This window comes from Crotalus tigris, unplaced genomic scaffold, assembly GCF_016545835.1.
Source record: "Crotalus tigris isolate CLP2741 ecotype Arizona unplaced genomic scaffold, ASM1654583v1 scf7180000019519.529667, whole genome shotgun sequence".
In the NCBI taxonomy this organism is placed as follows: domain Eukaryota; kingdom Metazoa; phylum Chordata; class Lepidosauria; order Squamata; family Viperidae; genus Crotalus; species Crotalus tigris.
Window position 1 is genome coordinate 233,837 of NW_024097577.1, and position 23,082 is coordinate 256,918.

The following is a 23,082-nucleotide window of genomic DNA, read 5'->3' on the forward strand; positions in this document are numbered from 1 at the left end:
AAAAAAGCTGGCCTGGTATGTCAAAAGCACTAATTCAGCTGTAATGCAGTTTTAAAATAACTTCCAAACAGAAACAAAAGACCCCTCCCTCTGCCATGGAATATTTCAAGTACTTGTGGAACAAAGCGTAACCCAATCCTGGAAAAAGATAGCCAATTCACCTGTTAGGAAGACTTTCTATAGAAAATGTCAACATATCCTCCAACATTGTTTGCAGTCCACTTTATTCAGGTACTAACCATTAATACCTGACCTTTTTCTTGCCTCAAAGCACACTATTATACATTGTTAAAAACTTCTTGATCCCCGCTGTGTTCCTTTATTTCAGAAGACCTGGTTCTTCTTGAGTTTATATAATATATTGCATTAGCAAGCAGATCGAATATGAATACTTTCACTTTTGTTAATACAATGTGTATTCTTATTCTCATTTTCACTCTGTCCCTTTATTATAACAGAATTCATAACATATATAGGCAGTGATATTTAAAAAACACCCATAAAGGATTAAGCTCAGCCAAGATATTCAAGTGCTGTAAGATAGCAATTTATCCCTGAAAGTATATGAAATGTAATTGCTACATTTAGAAGATAATTTTTTTTCAATATTATAGCAAAGAGCAAATGGTTAAATTTCTATCTTGATGCAATTAAATAGCCCTCTCTAAAGAATGATGCAGTTTGTATTTTAAAAAGATGTTCTTGTTACTTTATTATATATCTTTTTAAAAGAAGGTTTATTTTTTCTATTTATTTAAAGGTAATTATTTAAAAGTATATATTTATTTATTAAATTTATGTGATACTCACTTCTTTGATGATACTCAGTGGTTTACAAAATATGCAATGGAAAGAGTAAACAAAAATAATATGCACAATATTAAATAATTGAAAGGCCTGGATTAGTGTTTATTTCAAAGGCAGGCTAAATAATGTTCCTGGAGTTTATGGATTATTTATTTCCTACAAAGAAGGATTTTTTCCTACTTTTTTTCTATTTTAAAACAACCACTACTCAATTTATTTTTTAGTTATTAAAATAAGGCCACAGAAAATTGGAGGCCATTATATATGGCAAGAAAGATACAGGAAACCTTGCTGTTGTCTAGTGGTTATCTAGATTCTTTCAGTCATTTATATTAATTTTCAAAGTAGCCATCTCATTTTGCATAGTCATTCACTTTTTCTTTTCTTTTGTTAAAGAAGGAAACAGGGCCCTTATGTAGCTGAATCAATGCATAATATAATTTTTTTGTAAACTATGATTTAAATGGAGGAAAAAGAATGGCCAGACCTATGTTTCCCTGTCCCTGTTAATTTTATCCTTTTTTGCTTGCCCTCTTTTATTCTCTCTCCCTCACAGAAAGAATGGAAGAGGGGGAAAGGAGAAAGCTATCAGTTTAGAATATTGATAATTTATTTCTGCCTACATCAGAAAATTAGCATCAGAGTAGTGTTTTATGGTACAAGTCACCTTGCTAGAAAGCAGCTTCCAATTTTCCAGCTATAAAAAAACAGAAATAAAAATAGTAAATATGCATCATGAAAATATCAAAATGTTTGGTTGAATAAAAAAGGTTTTCCCTTAGTGCCTGAGAGATATTAAGGGAGTAACAGAAGCCTCTTGGTTAAGTGTCTTAGGTTGTTTTATAAGGGATGATGATAGCTCGGAAGGCTTTTATTACAAAAAGGGCTTTATTACATATTTATGTACAAACTATACAGGGTTCTCTGCCTGAGCACTAAGCTGTACTTCTCTTGCTCTCCTTTATTATTTATGTCTGTTAACACTTTCTTGTTTATTGCCTTACAGCTTCAATCTAAAGACATTTATTATATCTCCTCCTTCTCCCTCCTTTCTCTTTCCCCAAAGTCACTTGCTTTACTTTTCTCAACAAGGTGAGTGGCTCTCAGTAGGCACAGCGTCCCTCATCTTCTGTTGATAGGACACCATTCTGCTCTTTCAGCCTTCTTCCTTCTCCCAGCCTCCTCTGGGGGGATTTTCCTCTGGGAGAATGCATGGACTTTTTTTTCTTTTTGCCAGACTTATCCCAGCCACTCATTGATTTCACTCAGTTGCTTTCCAGATCCTAGCTTCTTCTGCCACAGCAACTACCTTAACCACCACCCTTAATGGACTGTTCTTTAGGTTTGCTTTTTCTCTTTTCTTTTCCTTCTTTCCTTTTCCCTAACTTTCCAGCCACCTTCACTGTAAGCTTCTCATTAAAAAGCAGCCCCCTTTCTAACCAACAACTATCCTATACTAAAGGTCTCATCTATCCATATTTAATACTTCTCAGCTGTACCCCACTACATTTTTTTGTGAAATGCTAAAATGTGGCTAATAGCCTTGAGGAATAGCAGACTGACACTGACTTGTCACAGGAAGCTGTTTCCTATCTAGGGTTCTGCAGCCTGAAAAGTTCATTCTTTTATTGAAATTATTTGGGGGGGGGGGAAAGAAGGAAGAGAATCTGGCATTCATCATCTGACTCTTAAATAGCAAGTATGTTAGGATACATTAGTATACTATTCCTGGTATTTCTAGAAGATTTAGATATTATGATTTGCTATTTTTCCTGATGTAGACTGCAGTAGCAAAGAAAGGTATTAAAACAATTGGAGCATTTTGACACAGTAATTAAAGTGCTGGATTTAGATAAAGGAGATTCATGTTGAACTACAGAGCTCATGGATGACCTGGGTTATTCTATTCCAATTTCCAACTCAGTCTGCCCCACACAAGATTTGCTGTTATGCTGATTAAGAGGGGACACCCTTATGTAAACTGCATTGCATATTCAAAGGAAAGATAAGTTTTAAATTAAAGTATGACACAACAGTCATGTCCATATTTGCCTGTGGTTACTCCTTCTTGTAGCTCTGTAAAGCTTACTAAGAGATATCATTGGCTTAGGTAAGATTTATTGTATGGTTCACATATCTTCTCAGATATGTGAACATATCCTCAGCCTTTGGATAGCATCAGATTAATGTTGCTGACAGGTGATCTGACAACACCAAATTTTAAATAAGCAGCAGTAGTTCCTGGTGAATCATGTGATGGATCCATCATATGCTATCAAACGTATTCCTGATAAACTGTATTGTGTATATTATCTGAAAACAGAGACATATCATGGCCGATGAAATGCTACATAAAATTTTACTGGATTCTATGCAACATATAGAGGGCAATTCGGAAATAAACCTCTGTTTGGTTATCATTGACAGACACTCGCAGATACAGAGGTTTTATACACATTAGAAAATTACAACATTACTTTTTGACATAATCACCATTCAAATTGAGGTACTTGTTGGTTCACTTATTGTGAAATAACATCATACCGGAAGTCAGCATGCCCCGATGCTTGTTATGGCTGTCTCGTCTGAGTTTTTGTAGCATTTCACAGTAGACTTCTGAATTGATGGTCGAATCATACTCATGAACTAGCAGTACTCCTTTGGTATCTTCACCATGGGACCACTAGTGTGGTGTTGGTTCACGATAATGCTCACCTGCACACCACTAGACACACCCAAGAACTTTTGAAGCAGTTCCATTAGGATGTTTTTGATCATCCCCCCCATATCCCAGATTTGGTGCTGAATGACTACTACAAAGGAATTTCAAACCTTGTAAGACGTTATGACAAATGCCTCAATTTGAATGGCAATTATGTCAAAAAGTAATGTAATGTTGTAGTTTTCTAATGTGTATAATAAAAGTTCTGTATCTGCAAGTGTCTGTCATTGATAATCAAATGGAGGTTTATTTCCGAATTGCCCTCGTGCATAATGAGATAGTTTGTTAGACAACCTGATGAGACACTTATTTAAATTTTCAGTATTATAAAATGAATATGATTACATGTACACATATATACAATATATTGTTTTGAAAACAAGCCTCTAATTCTTCTTTTTCATTGTTGATATTTTATTGATCTAAGGGAAAGCTGAAATCTAAAAGAATACGGAAATCTTTTCCATATTCAAATATGGTTAGTGAACTTTTAGTCACATTTCATAACAGTGCAGCCAATGAAGTCAGAACCTAACTTTATAAAATCTATTAAAAATATATTGGAACAATTAAACAGTGAATACTGATTTTGTGTTACAACTGCAAGACAAATGACTTCTTAGTGAAAGAAAATCTTATATTAATTAATCTTCATCAAGGGTTATGTGGGTAATGCAATTTATGTGTACTAAATCTTACTTTGTTTGAATTACATGTAAATATAACACTTCTGTATTGAATATATGTCACTGGATTTATTGAACTAGAATCATATATAAATTAAAATACTTTTCCTTTAAAAAGGTCAAGTATACTTATTACATAGAATATATTAATGAAAATAGCTGGGTTAAAAATAGTGACATACATAAATGAATCAGAGAAGGCCATGTTTTTATTTTAAAAATTCATAAGTCCATCCCATTTATTTTAAAATTACATACAGAGAAACAGTTATGCACTTATTTTACTTATATCTTAATATTAAATTTACATCATTGAGTATATGTCATTTATATTTTAAAACAATCGTTAATATTCACAATATTAATCATGAAATATCTGAAAAATATGGTGTGAGGTATTTCATCTATCTGCCATATCTCATCTCTATCTTTCAATAGCAAGTCAATAAAAGTGATTAGAGCTGCAACCTCAGAATGCACACCCTTAAACCATATAGCCATAATACAGAGAAGGTTGGGTTTTTTTTTTTTTTTTGCCCCTGATCTTTGCAAATTACATCCAAACTGTCTGGGGAACTTCTCAGTGACTAGAGGTAATACAGTTTAATCTTCTTTTTCTCCTGCTGGAAGGCCTCAAATTTAACTCACTGGAAATCTGTTCTTTTTCTTATCATAGTCTTGGTGCCTTTTTCATGCTGTAATCCATGCATTTAATTTTGGTGTGTCTCTGTTTTTCTTTTTTTATGCCTCGCATAGATTTTGCTGGTCTTAAAGCTGCAACTATGAAACTTCCACTATTTATTCCACTCTCCTAAAAGTGATTTTAGCATGGGAAATTAAGCTGGTATGCTTTTGTTTGGGGGTGGGGGAGGCTTGTTGAATGTAAATACTTTTAGATTTCATCTTCATCTTATATCATAGCTTTCACCAGCCTGCATGATTTATGCTTTACTTCATTTTATAAAATTCCTTTCATTCTGTAGCTCTGCTATTACACATTCCAGAATATTAAGAATGGGAAGAGGGGGAAAAGAGGAGTTTAAAGATATGCATGTTAGATTTATTTTTATTTAATTACTATTTTGGGAGTTCAAATGTGATTGATACAATGGTTCAGTGGGTAAGTGAACCGTCAAAGTGACATACACAAATGGATGTTAGTTTAATTTCTTCTTTTTGTAGCTTCAGTTAGTAAAAAAAAATGCAATTAAATACAATTTACTAAATAAATTACTACAGAATTTCATTCTAGACTTAAAAGACAATAAAGTTCTTTGTATCCTATTTAGTAAATATTTTTTCATCTCAGTGTAGGAAAAGAGATCAGTGAAAAAAATAACCCTTTAGGTATTCAACCATGTACATAACCAATGCTCCTTTGGATGCACTTACTCAGTTCAGTGCTGACACAAACTTTCTTTAATCCTCTGAGGTAGATTGACACATATTGTATATCTAATCTGTAGCTTCCAGTTGTCCACAACTAAAACTTAATCTGGACTCTTGGAATCTATGTTTATATCTTTTGGGGAAAAAAGTCATGTATCTGCATATGTACTTCATCTAATACAGACATGTCAAACGCACAACGTCACTTGACGTCACGCAATGTATCGGGCCAGTTTTGCCACTGCCGGCAATGGGGTGGGCGTGGCTTCTGGATGACATGTCCGGCCCATGGGCCGGCAGTTTGACACCCCTGATCTAATATGAAAGGAATGCCAGAACCTTCATATTTGAATATTCTTAAATATTCAAAAGCACTGGGGAGGTTTTAATGAGAAAAATGCACTTCTAAGAAACTAGAAGCAGTTTCAATGTAAGTATCAAACATACAGAATATATGAAATTATTCATAGTACTTTATTTTGTATTAATTTTTGTTTTGTGAAACTATTTAGAAGAAAATCTATTTCTCATAGTTAATGACACATCTCATTAGCACTGTTTTATTTTCAATCAAATCAATTAGTCTGGGAATGGATAAGATACAAATTGTTTTGAAGGAATTATTTTGGGGGCTTTGCATGAGAAACCAAAATGCAAATTCGTTGCCAAATATTCCCTTTTTGAATTTTTAAACACAGAACATAATAAACATGAAAATGTATATGTTATATGGAATGCAGATAAAATGTGCACATTATATAGGTAAATACGTTTTCATCATCATCATTTTAGCCATTATCTATCCACTGCAGGATGAAAGCCTCTTCCGCATGTTTCTGAATGTATAAGATCCTGAGATTTATTTATTTTTTCCTGCCAAATGCCAAATGCATTTTATTATGGAAAAAATGCAGAAAAATAAATGTAGATATTTCTGTTATCTTGTGGAATATTTTAAACAGTTTCAGAAAGAATGTTGCGGATTTTGTAGTTGCAAAATAAATCAAACAAAAGCAAAACAGGAAACTCTTTCATCCCTATCTTTGAAATTGAAGCACCAATAATATATTGGTCATAAATATGGCTACAATCCTGTCAAGCATTTCAAAGATTTAAATTCAGTGTATCTCTTCATTCATAACATTTGTAATTCTAACCTCATTGTGTCCTCGCTATGAAATCAAAACCCAAGTCAGATATAGTTTTGTATATTGTTGCCAGTATAACACCTGTTCTCAAAGGATTGGAAATGAGGAAATCCAGGATTTTCTTAAAATGTAAATTTTATTCAGTAGTTCATTAAACTGTAAATCATGAAAAATGCATAACAAAGAAACAGTACCAGTATAACTGAATTTATGACAAGGAAAATGGATTATTGGTAGGCTGAAACTCTGTTATATATGGATTATACAGAGATAGGTCAATGCAAAATAAGTTTAGCCTCACTAATACCAAGGTTGTCTAGTTGCTGAGATCAGTATGCAAATGTGATAGAGGATTTGTTCAACAGTTGTAGCCTATTAAAATAATAAGCCATCACTTCTGTTATGGCATGACCTCTTTCATTTATTATGTTCATATGCAGTTACCACTGAACCCATTGATCAAGAGAGCTTGATTCAGAAAAAGAAGTGGTCTTCCCAGGCATGTGGTTTAAAATTCTTGCTGGTAAGAGAGATGATTGATATTCAGAGCCTAATGTCTGTATGCTTGCCAGTTGTGTGGTGGGATACCAATACATTTGCAGTGTTTAATGCAAATGGGATCTTCATTAAGCTGTATAGTTTTTACATAAAGTGCATGTGATAGGAAACTGGATCCAAACTGAAGAATTCAGAAAGACATTATGTTCCCAATGGTGGGCTTATATCTTAATTCATTGTACAACTTCATGTTTGTCATATTAATAAGATAAGTATGATCTTATCAGGTAAGATATAGCATTTCCCCTCACTTTTCCAATAGTCAATGCTATTAATATTCACATTTTGAAATTAGGTACTGAAGATGCAAATGTCACCGTGTAAATTGAAGTTATTCTTGTCTTGCCCTGCAAAGAAAGCTAACTTTTCTTGTATAAATAACCTTTAAGACTTCCTATTGAATGTTAAATTTTTTCAAAAATCAAACAGGAAGTGTTTTATCCAATTACAGTGGATCAGTAGTACAGTGATCTATAGATAAAATACATGGTGATATTTCTTCTTTTTTTATAAAATTGTCAAATTTATACCTTCCCCCTTCTACCAAGCCAACCTGTGACAATTTTCAAATGATAATAACAAATCTGTATCATAAAAGTATTATGATTTATGGCCTCCATGGCAATTATGGACCTGTCCCAAGTCATTGTGGGCTCAATGCATACTGGGAGGTTCAAGATTAGATCAGTTTTATTTCCAAGACAATTGAGAAACAATCTGGTTTTGGAGAACCTTTGTAACAATCCTTTGCTGTGGACAGATCAGTTTTCAATTGATTCTTGTTTAGTACTATCCTAAGGGCCCATCCCAAGCAAATGATGGACCCATCTGCATTCCAAAGGAAATATTGAGTTATCCCTAAGGATCCAGTGGACATTTCAGCTGAAGTCTTAGATAAAACCTTGAATGTAGAGATGACATTTAATTGGATTGACCCATACAGATTGTTCCCTGTGTATCAATCACAGCAGGCATTTTGGACCTCTGAAACCTCTGGGAGATGAAGTGTAGGAAGAGACACTGAAGGAAGATGAAAAGTTAATCCAACTGAATACAAGTAAGAACTTATATTAGGTATTATATCATAGTGATAATGTTACTGTTGTTTGATATTATGCCCATATTGTACCTGCTAACAGTTGTGGCATTATTAAAAGTAATCCAAATCCTGTTGGGAAGAGACAGGTAGTAGGATCTTCTGCAGATTTCTGTGAAGAATATTCTTACTATTTGTGAGACTAAGTTACTCAGATTTGTCTAGAATTGGATTCTGATTGTACAGGTCTAAATAAGAGGCCTGAAGCAAGATCTTATTTGTGAGTTCTAAGGAAGTAGCTAGGTCTCTCCAGCCTGTTGGCCAGGGTCGTGCCTGTTCGATCATCCTCCTGGATAACAAAAGTCACCTGGGGATGACCTATGATTGGGTCTGTTGGTGGTGTTGGATTCCTTAAGTGAGAAAGTGGTTCTTGTGATTTTCAGAGACACTATGATATTTCTTCTCCTCAAGAACCATTCCTGTGCCCAATGATTCTGAACAATTATTGTCCAAACAGTAGCTTTCCCTTATGGAAGATTATAAAGAAGGTAGTCAGGCTATAGTTCCAATCCCCTTATGAAATAGATTATCTTAGTTAAAAAAAAATTATCTGGGTTTCAGGCCAGGATTTAGGATGGAGACAGCATTGGCCTTGCTTGTTTATGATCTGTAGTGAAGCTGGGATTAGATGGTACTATAATAAATACATTTAACCGGATGTTCATTTTTTCAGTTGCTTTTAATACTGTCAGCCACAGAAACCTTTTGGACCAGTTTCAGAGGTTGGAAGTAGGAGGTCCCACTTTGTGATGGTGGTCTTAATCTGTGGCCAGTTTCAATTAGTGTTGACAGTGGGGAGAAATTGCAGCTGTGGCTCCTTACTTGTGGAGTACTGCAGGATTCCATGCTTTTTTTCCTTCTTAACTTCTACATGAAACTGCTGGGTGAGATCAGCCATCAGTTTGGAGTCAGATATCATCAGTATACATCTTGACAGACATGATGAAGTCATAACCCAGTGTCTGGAGTCTGTATATATCTTGGAACTTAGATATATTTTAAATAAATAGAAAGATTTTCACAGAAACAAAAACCAGTTATGCCATAATGTATATCTTCCTCTTTAAAATGCCAAGAAGTTGTTACTATACTACAGTGCAATACAACTTAGGTAAAGATTTCCCCTGTCCAGTTGTTTCTGACTCTAGGGAGCCAGCGTTGTCTGAATACACTTCTGTGGTCATATGGTCAGCATGACTATAAGCTGATGCACATGGAACACTGTTACCTTCCCAACCAAAATAGTACCCATTTATCTACTTTCATTTGCATGCTTTCAGACTCTAGGTGGGCAAGAGCTGGGGCGAGGACAGGAGTTCACCCCATCGCATGGCGCTCAAGTCTTGAATCTTGGGCTGTCAGCTTTCCAGGTGATAAGCTTACTGTTTTTAATTTCTGAGCCATTGCTCTACAGAACAAAACAACTTAAATCATGTTTTATTGACTAAGCTACATTTAAATAGATTCATTTTATAACCTTATAAACCAGGTGTCAACTGTCCTTTGCTGCTGCCGACAAACTCCAGACACAAAAGGAACAGGTGACCAGCAAACTTTAATGCAAAGAAAAAATCAGCACTGGGAGTGAACTGCTCCCAGTGCTTTACATAGATGTGCCCCTCCCACCAACCCCACCCCAATCAGCAAGCCAGCATCTGGTCCATATGGATAAAAGGTGCAGTTCAATGTCCGCATTCCCCCCCTCCAGATGAACCCATGTAGCCTCTGCCATTCCAGCTGTTCTCTCAGGCAACCAGGCTGCGCTCTGCCTCCTCCCCCCTGCGCCCAGCAGGAGGGAGAGGCAGCCAAGGTGAGATATAATCTCCCCCTCGTCCGGCTTGCTTAGTCCAAATGTCCAGCCGGTGGTGGGAATGTTTCTGGCGTCCAGTACATTGGAGGAGGCACCCGCAGCATCAGGTGGCCAAGCCTACCCCGAGCTGCTGGCAGGGAGCCGGGCCGACTCCCAGCTGACTCCCAGGAGCCGAGCCGATATGCGGAGGCTGGGCTGGCTCCCAGCTGATCTTCGGGAGTTGGGCGGCGCACGGCGCTTCCACCAATCCCCAGCTGACGTGCACACGCTGACCCGACTCTCAGTTGGTTGTTGGGGACCAGGTGGTGTGTAATGGCCCCGCCGATTCCACGCCGACCTCTGAATGCTGTCCCGACTCCCAGCTGACTGTCGGGAGTCAGGCGGTGCTCAAGGCCCCCACACAGACGTTGGTCGGCTGCTGGCTGCATGCTCCCCATCTCCTGGCTCATGGCAAGCCAGGGGCTTGACACCAGGATTGCAAATCAAAACGACTAGTTTCACACAATATGCTAACCAAGCCACAGCTTTTAGTGTAAAAAATAAATTCTATTTTTTTGCCACCTCAATAGAAAACAATGTCATTCTTTCAGGCATGGCATCAGATTTTGTACAATTTGCAAATATGTAAAGTCAGACATTTTTGCCATCTCTCCAAGTATGATGTGATCAAGAAACTCAGTATGGGATTAGTATTTATGATACACTCTGCTACAAACATTTTGCAGTCAGAAAAATAAACTAGCATCCTACTGCAGCATCATATTAGCATTGTTACTACAATGAATACATACCTTCAGATAGAAAGTTAGAGATGCCACCTTATATTAGCAGACAGAACCTAAAGAAGCATACTGTTTATAAATAATATTCTGATAATTTTCTTTAAAAAAACGCAAGCGTTTTCTAAGTAATATCTATAGTTGCAGTATTACATCTTACTGTCTTTTGCCTTGTATCTCTTTATAGTGATGCACTGAAAAAGATGCAGGCAATAAACCCATTGTAGCAAATAACTTACCTTATAACAAACAGAAAGACAAAAAATAGTTTGAATTTGTTCAGAAAATATTTTAGGATGTTGCTGTAATAAGCAGACTGATTTTGCTCCAGGTCTTGTATTCATTATGATCATTAAATAATATATGTTCCAGGTAAGAAATGCATTCATCATTTGAAGTGTCCCTGTAGTGTTTATAATTTACACATATAGAGAGAAAGAAAGATATAAAATCTCAAAATTTTTGAAGGATTATTCATTACTTGCAGTTTCTGATATTTTCTCAATTTCAACATTCATTTCTATGTAAAACACAGTGATAGGCAAATCATTGATGTGCTGCATTCAAAATATGTGGATGTTTTATTTTTTCTCACACACCAATACACAAGCAGAGAACAGAACATGCATTAGGGGGGATACAATCCCTTACCAACTACTTAGAAAACAATACAATTCAGGCTAAGAAGAACTACTGTCTAGCAGATGCAATTTCTCTCTAGCTTAAAAAGCAGCTGTGTTTTTGTAAAATCCTATCAATGTGGCAGACCTACCTAAAGGTAAAAGAAAAAAAAAACATCCCTTGTTTTGTAATAAGGGGATTTTCAATTTAAAAGCGAGAGAGGGCCTGTTGTGTGAAGTATGGTTATTACATTCATTGTATTCTGTCTCGCTCACTAGGAGGCTAATAATGGAGTCAGTAAAAGCCAGTGCCATGAGAGTTATCTCATGGCCTCAGATGCTGGATAAGTTGAAGAAGGCAGAAATCACTTCTGGATGACATTCAGGTCTGAATGATGATTTGAAGAAGAAAAGACTATTATTTCCAAGGTAAACAGGATGTTTCATCCATCAGCAGTATATAATGGTTTAAATATTATTTATATACAAACTTAGAAAGTTCACTTTATCACAGATTTTTTTTTCCTCTCTGACAGTTCCAGCAATATATTCCTGAAACAAAAGATCCACTCCAGACTCTGCCACACCTAAAAGGAACCTTTGAGGAAATTGCCAGGCTTGAATACGATGAGAGAATTACCCACAAAGCAGAAAATGAAAAAAGGCACATAGATACTTTGGATATTTCTGTAAAGTGCCAAAGACCTGGTTCAGAAATGGTCTCACAAGGTGAATATTCTTAGTCATTACTTGTGGTATTGAAATCTGCCTAATAGCTTTCTCTTTTAGGAGCTAAGAATTTAAGCATATTTATACCAGCATATTTCAAGACTAAAAGGCTGTCAGAACATTTGTCACTGTGTTGACAGGAAGATATCATCCTTATGCTGTTTTATGGCAACTAATTTAATATGCAGATGTGCACAAGTAGCCCTCAGAAGGCTTTCAGAGTGAGAGACTTAATAAATGTGTGTGCCTGTGTGAATATGTGTATGTGTCTTTGTACATGTCTTTGCTTCTTTGTGGTAATGTTTCTGTCATTTACAGACTACATTTTTCACAAGGAGGCTTAGAGTTATATTCTAGTTTCAAGTTTCCCTAAAACTAGTGAAATACGCAAGTGTATATAAGTTGAGCTTTGAGACTGAATTTTAATCTTTAATTCATGTAATAGTAAGCGCATGTAAATGACATCACTGGCAATAAATTAAATCAGTTTTCAGTGAAGCCAGAAAATTTCACTGATTTTTTTCCCCACACATGCTTTATTTTTGTTCATATAATCAGAACAAGCTTTTTGATATCCTATTTGGAAATTTTTTGTGTGTGAAATATTCAGCCTTTTTCTAATAAATAAATAAAAAAACTTCATTTTTCATTTCATTTTAATGTATGCCGATTCAAAGTGACAATAAAGCTCTGCTTCTATTCTATTCTATTCTATTCTATTCTATTCTATTCTATTCTATTCTATTCTATTCTATTCTATTCCATTCCATCCCATCCCATCCCATCCCATCCCATCCCATCCCAAACAAAGCTGCTTCTTTATGGTTAGTGTCTTATAGGTCTTTGTGTCCTCCTTTTTCATTTCAGGCTGCAGTTGAGAGAAATAATTTCATTCCTACCCTTAAAAAAAGGCTGACATTGCAGCGTAAAAGTATTAAAATAAAATTTTAACCCAGGGACTATATTTCTCAAATCAACCCCAAGAATAAAACAATTGAATTGGCTGAAATCCAATTTTTAGATAGGAACTTTGTTTGGCTGAACTGAAGTACAAAACCAAAAAAAGTCATCTCTTTTCTTTCTCTTGCCAAAATTAAAAAAAGAAAAAGAAAAGAAGCTTCTTGAATCTATCTAAGCCATGTAATATCACCATGCCAACCTATGATTAATCTTTAGAAGAAGGAAGCCCAAGCTGGAATGAAAATACTGGGCAGTTCTTTTTCCTGCTGAGTTCCATGAAAATGTATAAAATGAGCTTAAATCTCTCTTATTGGTCCATGAATTTAGAAATACTTGAATTAGATTGTTTCCTGACATTTTTTATGAATCTCATGACACTGGATTATAAATAAGATTGATATTTTTTAAAAATAATATCACTGACATAGATCTAGCAGTGGGTTAACTTCCATAAACTACGTAAGATGCTAAAATGAAATAAAATAATATTTTAGAACATTAAAAGAACAAATATAATATAATTCAATATCATAAATAATGGATGAAGAACATTTATCAGGAATACGGTAAGTTTTCCTCATCCAGCTCCTACCCCCTAGCAATTTGAAAGCATGTAAATGCAAATAGATAAATAAGTACCATTTTGGCGGGAAGGTAACAGCGTTCCATGTGCCTTATAGTCATGTTGGCCACATGACCACAGAAGCATCTTTGGACAACATTGGCTCTCTCGGCTAAGAAACGGAGATGAGCACTGCCCCCTAGCGTAAGACATCTTTTTTACCTTTATCCTATAAAACAAGGATGAATTAATTATGGGCCTATAGTTTCTTATATCTAATACCATTACTCTCCTGGATTAGTAATTCAGCAATTGCTGAAGAACTTCTGTGTTTAAAACATCATAGAATTATAAAATAGCAGGAATGGCAGGAACCTTGGAGAGCATCTAGTATCTAGCATTTAGTGCAGTAAGTCTGTTCAGTAAGTTTGTAGTTTGTTGTTAGCATCTCTAACAAAATAAAAAACTATACAGAAAGATGAACTCTTTCTCCATATTTAAAACATATTGATAATTTTTGGGAGCACATTAATCTGGATCGAATCAGTGACTATTTGTCCTGCCAAAATGCAGTTGAATGAAAATAAAGTTTCATATGCAGTTTTTAAATCATTTACATGTTTTATGCATGATAATTTAATTTATTTATGCACTACCTTTCATTTATGAATTTCCTGTTTTCACTTGTATTAACCACATGGTGTTAGACAAGAAATAGATTTGATAGGCAGCCAGAGAAGAGTAAGAAAACAATAAAATAGAGTAGATTTTCCATTGCAATTATTAACAACAATTAACAAGATAATTATTTTGCTAAGGTTATTATCAGTTATTTTATTTAAAGTATTACAGACTTCTTGAAGCATTTTGGATATTCTTTAGCACATGCTATATAGAAAGGTAGAAAGAAAAATATTTCCAAAGATATTGAATGTAAGATCTTTTCTTTTCAGTGAACATAGAGACCTATGTCATTAGCCTGTTAGCAGGAAAAACACATAGTAATTAATTCTTTGGAGTACTTTATTTCAGAATTTATGTAGTCATAGCTTGATTTTGAAAACAAAAGCTTTATTTCTTTATTGTCCAGCAGGTTAGATAGGTTGTAGAATTTTCATGGATTTGGTTAAAGATGAAGGTGCCATGTGGTATGTTTGAAAGTAATATATTTTCATCTCAGCATTACCACCTCTGTGTAAATCAGAAGTGTTTTAGTTTAGCTTTTTTGATTCTAAGTGTGTGAATTTTGAGCCAGCAAGATCATTGGTTATACTGACTGGCAATTTGGAAGGCATAGATAAAAGACATCTGGAGAGCACTACATGAGGAAAAGCTTCTTTAGTATATCTATAAAACTGTTGTCTGAGTAGCATCCTCTGACACAAATGTTTGAGTTGTTTGCAGTGCCCATTTAAGGAAACTAAACAGGAAAGAGTTGAGGATGCTTAAAAGATTCCAAGGATACGTTTGTAGTTGTTTTGTCTTTTATATGTCTGTTCTAGTGCTATTTTTGTGGTGTCCTGTCTATCGGTGAATTCAATGGTTGTGTGTGGTGACTGTCCCCCTGTCTGTTCAGTTAGCAATCTCTCTGAAGCCTAAATTGCTGTTAATTTGTGACAGAGCACTTTTTAAACAACTGCAATATAGTTTTCAAATGTTGAATAATGTAGCATGAAATTCTCAGTTAGTTTGGAAATGATTGTGAAATCATGTGAAGAAAATCAGTATGGCATCTGATCAAGATAAATTCACTCTAGTGTTTTATGGCTTTTTATTCCTATGTGATAGTAATAAAGTCTCATGTAGGGATGGAAGCCATGAAATACATTGTGAAAAATCATCAACTAAGATGAGCCATCAGAATAGAATCATTATAGGACTAGAGCTGCTAATGATTTTTGGAAAATGGAGTATTTGTTTTGTTGCATTTTATGTTTGCATTGTTTTTTCATTGCTTCATTCTTAGAGTTGGAAAGATAGGGAAATAGTTTGTAACAAAATAATTCATTTTTAAGTCAGCATCAAAGTTTTATATTTTAATACATATTTAATTTTGGTTATTAAAGTGAACACTGTGCATGAAACACTTAATTATGTATTCTATTGATCAAATAAACCATTAATGGTATTTATCAGGTCCAGGTTTCTTTACTCCCATTCTCCGGAAATGATCCTGAACTGAAGCAACAATTCCAGCATGGTGTATGACATGGTTTCCCCCAAAATTCATACTCTACTCTTTCTGACGTTATATGTATTCAGGGAAGCAGTGGTTTGGGAGCAATAGAACAATTGCATAGGAAGTAAAGTGCAGCCACTTCATTGTGCTTGCACTTTTTTGAAGCATGATTTGAGTGGCATTTGAAATAACCATTCCATAATTTCTCCAACATTGCTGAAATCATGCTTGGACGGATTATTAAAAGAGGATATCTTACATGTTCCTTATCGAATGCTCAATGCAAACAATATCATCATTGTATATGTGAGTCTCTTTCTTTGTGCTGACTAGGATACATTTAGATACAGTAATCTGTCTTGTTGCAAGTATGGAACCCACCTCCCCACTTTTTTTACATCTACTTTTTATATCTACAGAAGCTATAGAACTGAATTTTAAAAACATCTCTGTCTCCTATTATTTCCCCAAATTAAAAAACTCAGCAATTTTATTTCCACATGTCTTTCCATAGTTGATAGTTTTTATGATGCAGTATCCTGAATTGAAATATATTTCCCATATTTCCTATTGCATAACACAAAACAATTTAGAATCAAATTCTGTAATTATTAATATAAAACCTAATTTTTTTCTGAAAGGTACATATCACTTTGATTTCAATGAGACTGACTCCTTAATTAGGATATTTAAAATGGGAACCTGTATAAATGTATATATTTACATTTGCATAGAGGTGATCCAGTGTGCTGCTGTATTACAGGAGCTTGGTACATGTATGTGTTGGTATGTGTGTGTGTGTGTGTGTGATGATGATGATAGTAATGAGGGTTATATATTGATTATATATTGATTATATTGATAATAGTAATGAGATGTTAATAACATCTGACTCAGCCTTCCATCCTTCCGAGGTAGGTAAAATGAGGACCCAGATTGTTGGGGGCAATATAAATATATATATACATTGCTTACTGGTGTACACCGCTTAGAGAGTGCTTGCACTTAAAGCGGTATATAAGTCTCATAAATAAATAAATAAAATCTGTGCTAATAATGTAATGAAAAGTCTTCAAGAAAAGAATCAAGCTCAGAGAGCACCAAGGACCCCTCATTTCCACTCTGAGCAACAAATATTCTTCTTTATTGGATGATAGTAATCTTTTCCTAATGCAAATCCAATTCCTAGGGTGCTAGTTCTCATAGAAAAGAAAGTATTTTGGGTATTCTTCACCATTTCTCTTCTGAATAAATGTACTGTAGCTTTAGGGCCATAATTTTCATTGCAAAAATGGCTTATGAGGAAAGAATACTAGAGCCCATTAAGTGCTTCTCCCAACAATTTCCTTTTTTAATTTTAAATAAGTTTTGTTAATGTGAATATATATTTAATGAAATACACAGTTTTTTCAATTTAAATACATTATATTTCTAAATGCAGTAATATGTACAGTTTAACTTGAATTAAACTAGAACAATTCCTGAAGCGAAACATATGAATAATATACTGCTATTGTCATTAATGGGTATGAGAAATGAGGAAAAGAGACATAATTCACAATAATCGTAAAACTGTTTAGAAGTGTGGCTGAAAGTCTTTTAGAACTAAAGTACCCTAATGCCGTCACTTGCTGTGAAGGCAACAGTGACTTTGTAAGCAGTTGTCTCTATTCCAGTTACACAATAGTGGAAATTAAGCAGCCATTATCCTTTATGTTTCGACAGCTAAAGTATGATTCAGAGGAATAGCAAGATTTTAGCATAGAGGAATGCGAGTATTTGTATGAAGAAATAATAGAAGCTTCTCCCTCTCAGCTTACTTGTGGATATTATCAAGCTCTTTTTTCTTCTTTTCTCTCTTTTTAATTTAGGTCCACTGACTCTCAACAAAACCTGAGAAGGAATTGTTCCAGTTAAGTGAACGAGGTATCAAATTTCAGATGAACTGTCTACTTTTGTCAGTATTAGAGTCACGCTGCACAATATTCAAGGACACATCTTTACTTCACCATGTTGCCTTTCATTATTGAAGTTGTGTAATTAACCTGAAGATAAAGATGCCATGCAACTTATACGCCATCAAAGTTATTCCTGGAATGCCTAACAGAAAATCACTACCACAGAAATTTTGTGGCCATCTGCTAATTTATTACTTTTTATATTTGCATAGAATGATGGGAGGAATCAGGACAGGCCTTGCATTAGATTGATTGATCTGATCATTAGATGATGATGCGGAAGGACAGGGCATTGCTCCAAAACCAAGCTCATTTGTTTACCTGTTTATCTACCAGCCAGCAGCAGTCTGCCACTCCTTCTGCTAACAGGTTCCTCCCACACTCCCTGCTAAGGTCAGTGTGTTCTAGAATGACAAACTAGGCAGTGATATTCCTTTAATCCTCTTTCAGCCTAAAATTCTTTGTTCTGAATATTTCTTCTCAATGAGGCATTGAGAACCAGGTATAAAGCAGCACAGATGACTAGTTTCCACTATGCCTTGTACTGAATACTTGGCAAATGTCTGGTTGACATTACCCTGTCACAGCTAAGAACGATAGATTATTATATATTAATATTAATAATAGTATATTACTATTACATTTTAATACAGACTCTTCTGAAATAAGAGTCATTTTCATTTCTTCTTTTCCCATTATTACATCTGTGCATACAGTTTATCAGTTAAAATTCCTTCTGTGTGGAATAGAACAGAATTTGCAGCTATGATATTTTATCGGGAGATACTCTCTTGATGTGCTCTAATGATGTCCATGCCATGGAAAGGAAATCAGTTGAAGAGGCTTACATTTCAACATTGCATCATGAGTATAACGTATCCTGCATATTGTTTGTTTAAACTACATAAGTGTAAGCCAGGAACACCAGTAAGTGAAATAACATAGTACACTCAGTTCTGAGAATAGCAGTGTAATGAGGAACCGTGCTTTATAGCACTGTTTACTTGTTATTTGCTATCATAGTGAACTACAATAATTTATGACCCTGGAACTTAGCTGTGCAATGACCTTGAAGAACTGAGAAAGTGGGGAGAATGTTCTTTTTGAAGAAATAAATACAAATTCAAAGCAGTCAACCCTATCTATATTCAAGATATAAAAGCATTTATAATTTGCCCAAGCTATTATGAGATAATATACTTTGAAAAAAGTTGTTTTAAAACTATGAAGAATGCCCAAATAACCACAATTATTATAAGCTGTTATAAATAGATACTATAGATATTATTTCAATTAAGAAAACATATTTAATATGTACTACTTGTGATTGAAAAAAATACATAATGTTCAAAGCCTAGATCTCTCTCTCATGAGCCAGATTTTAAAACTCAGATTGCTTTTCAGCTTTCTAAAATCTCTTCCCTAAAATACTGTCTGCTCTCTTATGTATTTAATAAATATAGCTACTATTCACTTTTGGATTGTAAACTATTTTCTCCCATTATCTTTAAATCTGTAATATAACTTTGAAATAAATATATTTTATTAAATCCAGCCAGTGTATTATTTACAATAAATAATCTTTGTATTAAATACAGACAGTGTATTATTATTATTAAGCTTAATTATATAAGCAGAACTTTGCGAGACAGGTGATATTAAAGCCGTCTGTAGAAAACCATTCCTCTGACTTTCTCCTGACGTCTCTCAGCCAGAAGATGATGAGCCCAAGTGCAAAATGATTTACCTAGTCATTAATTTGACATTAATATTGTGCTTTCTCCAAGTCACAGATGTTTATCCTATTCAAGGGACTAGGATTATTTTATATTCAGATACATTTATTGAAATGCAGTGTGCATGAGATATAAAAAAAGGTGTATGAGATATAAAAAAAAATTAATAGGCAAATGTAATATATTCCCCTTCCTTTTATGCCTTCATAAACAGGAGGTGGGAAATTGAGAAGAAGAAGGCAACCAGCAGTGATGCCAAGAAAGTGCCAGGGCCACTAAAGTTGGTTCTTCCAGTTGAAGCAGTCATTGCAAGAGGCGACAGTTAGAGCAAAAGCTGATTTAGGGACCTCATTAGATGAGGTGGTAGAGCAGTTGTTCCTTAAATCATACCCTTCTCCCTTCTGCATCACCCTTCTGATATATTCTCACTTCAATCCTATTTTTAAACATTCAAGTAGGTATGTTCACTTTTATGAAGACCTTTATTCAAAAAACCTCTAGTATATCTGATCCTTAAAATAAAAGTGGAATATCCAGTCAGAGATTGTTTCCAGTTTGGGGGAAAAAGAATTAAAGAAGAAGAATATGAGGAAAAAAGAGAAAACGATGTATTTATTTATTTAATTTGTATTTTATTAATAACAAGGTGGCAAAATATCCAACATACCTTTGTCCTATTTTCCCCATAACCCTGTTGAGGTGAGTTGGGCTGAGAGAGAGTGACTGACCAAAATCACATAGCTAGCTTTCATGGCTAAGACAGGAATTGAAATCATGGTTTCCTGTTTTTTAGCCCAACCCTAAGCCTAATCTTCATCTTAACCACTAGACCAAACTGGATTTATTTTTATTATAGTTGAATTTTTTTGTGAAAACCTGTACATAGTTTCAGGAATTATATTGAAGGTGGAAAGATTTCCAGAAGAGCTATCACTGTTTGACTAGTTTGTGTCTAGAGATAAAAATTATTAATCTGATATTTACTATTGTCATGAACTAACTATTGCACATGTCCTCTCAACTTGCTTTTCAAAGTATATGACTAAACATTGGAATAACATTTCAGTCACTCACACTAGTTTGGATTGTGAAGTGACTTGGATGTACATTTGATCTTTGCTTTCTTTAAACTTCACAAATACTTCACTATCAGGGTTGCTTCTGTGATTGTAAAAAGATCGTTTGAAAGACTGAAAGAAAGCAATTGGGGTTCAATAGATGGCAAAGAGTCAATGCAATTTGACAGATTACCTCTACTATAAGATATTGTTTCTCATTGCTGCCAAACCTACTTCAGGAGATTCCACACAAAAAGAAAACTGATTAAAGAAAAGTCCTATACCAAGGAGCTGTCAAGCCATGAACTTACATACATTATGAATATGTGCAATAATATTTCATTTTACACTTTCTGGGAAATTAATAAAGGAATCCTTAAGAAGCACCTAGTTTATACGGTTACAGTTAATTCATTTTTCCTGTTACATTTAAATTGCTATTTACTGGCATTTTTAGAGAGATTGTAAAGGACTTCACATAATTTCAAATTCTATACTTCCACTACCCTATTGTGGCCTAAAAAGTAGTGAATAATATTCCTGCTTTGCCACTTTCAGATATAAGTATGGAAGCAAATGTTCACAAGATAGATAACTTTTTCTTTTTTAGTGAGCCAACTTTTTGGGTAGGAACTATGAAGGAGAAAACCACATTCCACCAAGATTGGCAGGGCAACTATCATATATAAACAGGGAACAGCCCACAGTCAGTAGTACTGATAATGTTACTTAGCTGGGTATTGAAATGTCTGCAAGCAAAAAACCAATGTCAGAGTGCATTAAAGACTCCACAATATCATAGTGACTAACAGAAGTAGGTTAAGTATTGTCTTGGAGAAGGCTTATTAAGTGAGCTATTTTCATTCCACCTTCCTGAAATTAGGGCTTTTTAGCAATCATGGTCTCAGACTGTTGCTACTTAGTACCAGAAAATTCATCATCCACAATTTTGGCATGGATGACAGAACCATTCTGGAATGTATTAAAATACAGGTGGGCATGGATGGGTGGTGGGGGTCTTCTTTCAGAAATGTTCCCACCTGGATTTGAAGTCTATGTGAGCTGTGGCCCAGAGCAAGTATGTGGGAGTGGTCAATATCTTGATGTTTCTAAATATGCTTGATGAAAGACCTTGTTTGTGAAATTGAGCTGTACGGAATAGATGGGATTGCTATTATTTCCTTCTTTGTAGCAATGTTCTTGCTTGAGTTGCTTAACTTTGTGGCTGGGTTGACAGTGAAATTTCCCAGATTGGATCCTGGGAGATTTCATTCTGCCTTCTTGGTTGCAGAGTCTGAAGCAGCTTGGAAGTTCATTACTGCCTTAGCAACTGTGGACCTGATGATTGAAGACTTAATACAATAGGAGTCACATATTGAGTCTGGGTTTTGTTTTGGAGAAATGACAATGTGATATGGGTATGAAGTCAAGGCCAGATCACTCTGAAATGTTCCTTATCTGCTTCTCCTTCAGGGTGAACTTCTTTGCTTGTCCATTCCTATGCATACTCAGTTTCAGAGGGTGCTTAGAGAAGTATCTGAGTATCTGTTGCACACCTAGACTGAGGCCTTAGTTACAAAGTTACATTAGTTATATAGGGATTATATTGATTCCTTTCAGGTTTCAGGTCTGAATCATCACTGACATGGCATTGTGTGTGTGTGTATGTGTGTGTGTGTGTGTGTGTGTGTGTGTGTGTGTGTGTGTGTGTGTATCCTGGCCTTTTTTGATTTCATAGCAGCTTTCAGTATCACCAATGAGGGTATCCATTTGGATTGGTCCAGGTGGTTAGATGTAGAACGCACAATGTTTCAATGTTTTTCTTCTTCTGGAACTTTTTCTAGTCAATGATGGGTAGAGATCTAGCCCTCAAATCTTGCTTTGCAGGGAACTTCATGATTTCATGCTTTCTTTTCTCCCATTAACATTTTCAGTCTGCCATTTTCCCCAGAAGCCCCCAAATTTCAATCTCAGGAACTTTAAAACCCAACCCTGCTATGGAAAAATAGGGAATTATAGTCTCCACAAACATAAAAGGCATGAAGTTGGAAATGCTGCAGTAAACTAGGGAATCCTGCTTCTATTAAAGACTGAAGCCTCTCTCAGGTATCCAAATTTCTCTTTTTTTATTTTTACATCAATATTATGCAAAAAAGGAACCATGAACTGATTGCTATTATGACACATACTTATTACAGTAAGATTAGTGTCATTGTTTAACTCTCATATTATGAAATTTACTACATGTTTAGTTATCATTGGTAGACCTACTTCCAAATCAAAGT

The 23,082-nt window shown here is 34.9% G+C and overlaps 1 long non-coding RNA gene across 7 annotated transcripts in view; it reads left to right on the top strand.

Moving 5' to 3' along the window:
* The window catches only part of LOC120316924, a 106,750-nt gene extending 87,193 nt beyond the window's left edge, over positions 1-19,557 (top strand). For 6 of the 7 annotated variants that reach the window (XR_005559091.1, XR_005559090.1, XR_005559095.1 and 3 more), the window contains 5 exons: positions 7,193-7,275; positions 8,279-8,367; positions 11,895-12,044; positions 12,152-12,344; positions 17,917-19,557. This is a non-coding gene — a long non-coding RNA (uncharacterized LOC120316924). Of the gene's footprint in view, positions 1-7,192; positions 7,276-8,278; positions 8,368-9,686; positions 9,777-11,894; positions 12,045-12,151; positions 12,345-17,916 lie in introns of all 7 variants that reach the window. The other variant, XR_005559094.1, reaches the window with a different exon arrangement.
* The last annotated feature ends 3,525 nt before the right edge of the window (positions 19,558-23,082 follow it).